Here is a 5,653-nt window from a genome sequence, read left to right as displayed (position 1 = left end):
CTCGACAATTGATAAACGGGACCAATTGCATTTATTGTACCTTTCATAAAGACAAAGATATAAAAACATTTGACTGGTCAGACTTAGATTGAACAAATTCTTTCCACAATACTATTGCAAGGGCGAGACTTGTAAATATATAGACACCGACATTATTACAGAAGATACTTCTTCATTCAACGGACAAGATCCTGCAAACATGCATAACCAGGTAACCATGATAGTCCTGTACCATTATCATTAAAAAAAAAATTGTTAGAACACATTAAGTTATTCCAAATTCTAGTGTAAATCTCATTACTATAAAATCCTCCCATAAAAAATAAAGAGACAAGGAATCTATACTTGCTAAAATTGAGTCGAAAACAACATCGGTCATCATCAATGAGTAATCATATGCATGCAGGATGTTGAAAAGCTGCATCACATTAGGCATTACCAAACCATCAAGTTGAGTCCTTTGGCGAAAAGACCAAGTTGAGTGCATTATATGAAATTACCGCTACTGAAGTGTAAAGACAATATTTTAGTTGCTGGAGTCAGAAGATGTGCTGGAGAGATTTCTTTTTTTTTTTTTTTCTTTTTTCTTTTTTTTTTTCATGGTTTTTGTTCGGGGGAAGAGTGGCCCTCATGGGTATTTCAGGCAAGTAAGCTTGTGAATCATCATTCTTCATATTATTTGAAGGAATGTTGCTTGATGAATATGTGGTAATGAGGATTACCAGGGACACCCTACATTTGCAACTAAATGCTCCGAAATGATGGAAACGTGTAGGAATCCATTCCATTCCCTCAAGATTCTTGGAACCAAACACGATCTTTTAGATTTGGGACTTCTATTCTCCAATCGCAATCAAGCCAAAGCAGTTTTTGTATTTGTATTTTGAGACAACTTTGTATATCCTCATTGACAGAGAATAACATCAACCATCCACTTAAAATATATTACGCAGACTACAAATCTATTGGTAGTTCACAATAGTCAATACCCATAAACTTCCAAAAGCACAGAATTTTAACATCCTAGTGGAATTTGGGGGACTTACTACACATGCCTTAAAAATATATTGCTCGTTGGGTGATCGCTCATATAAGTTTATCATCTCCCTTCACTCTCACCTCTGTATCTCAAAACATCCTCACTCCCACTTCTCCCATTACTATTTTGTCGCTTTCTTCCATTTCCCTCATTGGTCCTGCATCACTAACAGAATTATCATGCGAAAGTCCTGTTACCTAATGCTGAATCCACATATGCCTTGCCAATAAAATACAACCACTCATCCTATTTCTTAATTTTTAAAAAGCACAGATGTAGGACAAACACATAAAGAGGCAGGAGATGAACGAGATAAGGGAGAGAGAATTTTCAAGAGATAAAAGGGAAGGGGGAGCTAAGCTTAATCATAACCTCAATAACAATCCAAGCAGGAAAGTGAGGACACGAGGAAAGTAAGGTTTCATTGATTAACCCCAAATTTCTATAATCCATTTTTCCTGCACCATTCCCCATTGTGAGCCATGGCAGCAAAACTTGACCTTATTTAGGTGAGTGTGATAGCAAGATCACAGCAAAACACAGTTGTGATATTTTGTCGTGAGGCCAAACCACCTTGCATGAAAAAATTTAAAGAAAAAAATTTAAAAAGCAGATGGTTTTCTTGATTACATGAAACAGCGCTATCTTCCCTTCAAGAGGGAAAAAACACACCTTCAGCTGCAAGAATCTTCATAATATCTTTTTTTGGGCCAAAGAATCTTCATAATATCACAACTATGTTTTTTTTTTTTTTTTAACTTTGCCTTAAGCCAAGAAATAATGCCTAAGTGAAGAGACTCATCCCTAATAATCTTCTGAACTCGAATGGTGGTATGGGGCGGAAAGTTTCTTGAAATATGAAAGGAAAAATATAATATTTAGTCCATATAATTTCATCGGGTTTTGTTTTTAGTCCTGTAATCTTTTTTCAGTGTTTTCATTCGCTATAGGGACTAAAACCACTAAAAAATAAAAATTATGGGACCTAGAAAACAAATGTTACTTAATCTTTTTGATATTATAGGGACTGAAAGCATTGGAAAAAAACTACAGGAACTAAAACAAAATCAGATGAAACTATAAGGATCAAAGATCGTATTTTCCCAATATGAAAAAACATAGGCCTAGAGTGTGAGTGCATAATTACTGCACTGAAAGCATTTCCAACATGTGTGGGCAAGTGACTCCATCTCTAGGAACTCTGCACAGCGATCAGGCTAGTCTGGCAGCATTTGATGATGGCCAGGTTGAGACACCAAATTGGAGCTCTGAGTTTACGCATCCAACATGGCAGATTTGGTTATGGTGGGTGATGGCTGTAGCCACGAAATGCCTCCCTAGGTGGCTGATGTATATAATCTAATTCACAGCTATTAATGCCTTTGATAGAAGAGACACTAGATCCCATCTTACGTCCACATGTCTACCCCATAAAACAATTCATCATACGTCATGTCTTAACATATTTTAGTCCCAACATCACAGCAAGGAAAATGGTCACAAGTTGAAATCACCATGTCTTACACAAACACCAGCAACTTCTAAACTATTAAACAGAAAAGGAATACACTTCCTTAGTTCTTTGGAGCCAACTGAACACCACAATTGCCAATGCAATGAAGAAAGGGATGATTTGAAGCAAACAAAGTGACAAAGATTATTGAAACTCATGTTTAATACAAGTTACAGCAATTTAAACTTTTGGGCATGCTACTACAGATACTTCTTTATTATAATAGATTCTTGTGAAAGGTTCCTATACACTAGTTCTAAGGGTTAATGGATGTTCTGAGGAAACCCCAAATATAGAACATCATAGTCACAATGGAGGAGTAAGTATTGGTAGTAAAACAGATTTCTCACATGACAGAGTGAGGAGCAAACAGAATAAGGGCAACTATAAAGTGATAAAGTAAAAAAAAAAAAAAATCAGACAAATTAAGGACTAAGGAAGAAAACTCACTTGGTGATAGACAAGGTATATGCTCTCTCGAAAACAGAAACCAACTACAATGAGATCAGATTGAATTGCATGACCCAACCGTAAATCGTTGTGTAAAAGTTATGTACAGACCTACTCTTGATTGAGATGTAAATATAGAGTTGGACTTTTGAGGCAATTTCCTACTATTGGCAACTATTGCAATCTGGTTCATACATGTGTCAGAAGTACATCCATATGCAGATAAAGAGTTTAAGAAATTAATCCAGTTACGTTGGGCAACAATTTCCACAAGAAGAAAACAATGAGGTAATGACGGCATATGGTGATGTGTAGGATAGGGAAGAGAACAAAAAGAAACCAGAAGAAGAAAGAAGAATACAGAGGAAGAGATAGGATTTCTGAATAATACTTAGGAATTCATTAAGCAAAGGCATCGAAATACAAGAGAATCCCCTTATATAGGTGTTTATTCTAAGCCAACTAACTCTAACCCAACAGCTAATTCATTTAACTAATTACAAATTACATATCAACACCCCTCCCCCTTTTTCAAGAACCCTCGACCTCAAGGATCAGAAACTCTAAATGAAGGATGTTGCTTCTGCATCTGAAATAGATACATCCAGCTGGCTTCTTCATCTGGAAGTCCTTTCCATTGAACTAGAACTTCCATAATAATCCTTCCTTTTCATCTACCCATTCTTTTGTTTAATATCTTCTTTGGAATTAAATCTGGAAGAGCAAAAACTGGGGCTGCAACCAGTGTTTCCTTCAACTTCTTGAACATAGCAGCAGCTATTTCTGACCAATGAAAATTATTTTTCTTTAACAAGTCGGTGAGAGGTCAGGTCATGGAGCCATAACCCCTAATAAACCTCCTACAATAGCCTGCTAATCTAAAAAACGACCTTAGTTGCTTCACAGTAGTTGGTTCGGGCCATTATAGGACAGCTTTGATCTTCTTTGGGTCGGCTGAAACAACTCCTCCACTAATGAAGTGGCCCAAGTATTTCACTTGAATAGCAACAAACGTGTGCTTACTTTCCTTCACAAAATAACAGTGCTTCCTCAGAATTTCTAAACCCATGTGCAAGTTCTGTACATGAGATTCAATACAAGGACTATACACCAAGATATCATAGAAAAATACTAACACAAACTTCCTTAAATACTCTGAATATACTATTCATTGCACCCTGGAAAGTTGCAGGTGCATTAGTGAGCCCAAAAAAGCATCACTAACCACTCATAATGGCCTGAATGGGTTCAGAAGGCTGTTTTTGAGATATCCTTAGGATCCTTTCGTATTTGATGATAATCAGCCCTTAAATCCAACATAGTAAACCATCTAGCTTCCCTCAATTCATCCAGAAGTTCTTCTACAGAGGAATAGGATACTTATTCTTGACCATTGTCTTGTTAAGCTCTTGGTAGTCAATGTACATACACTAAAACCCATCTTTCTTTTTCACCAACACAATTGGTGATGCAAATGGTGAAGAACTCTCTTGAATGACCTGCGACTATAGCAATTCCTTCACCATATCTTCAACAGCATCTTTTGAACTGTAGGGTACCTATATGGCCTCAAATTTATGGGGTCTGACCCTTCATTTAAAAGAATTGAGTGATTATTCCCTTCTCTTAGAGGAGGAAGGGACTTGGGCTTCTTTAAAAACATTAAAAAATTCAGATAACAGCTCCTGAGTTGTATCAGTAGCACCATTTTCTCCCTGCACTTGGAAGCAATGCAATCCTTCATCACAAGCTTCTGGCAATTGCAGCATAAACACTTGTCCTCCAGCTTCTAAATCCCCTTCAATCTTCTTGAAATCAACAATTTTGCTTCCTATTGACTCCTGAGGCGGCAATCTACACGTTCTACCATTATACTAGAAGGTCATTGACAAATTATCATAATCCCAGTGAGCTTGATGGATAGTTTTAAGCTAGGACAAGCCAAAAACCATGCCATAGGTTCAGACTTCCATTATTGGAAAATCCCCTTCAAATTCCTCACCTTGCATTCTTCACTTAAGCCCCTTCAAAACTCCAAAAACTTTCAATTTACCACCCCCTGCAACTTCCACTTCTACAACAAGACGAGAATAGCCCTTTCAATCAATCTTTTTAGCCAGGGCATAGTCTATGTAGGCATGAGAAGCCCTATTAGCAATGAGGATTTGGATCAGTCTCCTACCCACATGCCCTTGAATAAGTATAGCAAAAGGTCCTACACTCCCTTGAAGGGCATGGAGTGAGATTTGCAAGCACTTTGATTTTCTAGGATACATTCAGCCTTTTCTAGGACCTCCAAATCTTGACCTGTGTCCTCCTCAACTTCCTCGAGACCATCCTCCTCCAATTCAATGAGCTGCAACTGCATTTTTTGCATTTGAGAGCACACATGGTGCTAAAAGGGTTGACAGCAGTAAAGACAAAGATTCTTGGCTCATAATTCTACTATTTCAACAGGACTTAATGTTGTGGAGTTTCTTGCGCCATTTCTTGAAGACCCAGCCCCTATATTTGACAAAACAGAGGAGAAAGAATTGTTTCAAGAGGAAAAATTATTAAAAGTTGAGGGTTGGACGTTTTTACCCTTATTAAAGTGGGACCCAATAGTGCCAGATGTGGTTTCACACCTCCCCATGTAGTCGAACCTGTCA

The sequence above is a fragment of the Prosopis cineraria genome, unplaced genomic scaffold (genome assembly GCF_029017545.1).
Source record: "Prosopis cineraria cultivar Desert tree isolate PC_DT_omini unplaced genomic scaffold, ASM2901754v1 PC13, whole genome shotgun sequence".
Classification (NCBI taxonomy): Eukaryota; Viridiplantae; Streptophyta; class Magnoliopsida; order Fabales; family Fabaceae; genus Prosopis; species Prosopis cineraria.
Note: the sequence above shows the minus strand (reverse complement) of the source record.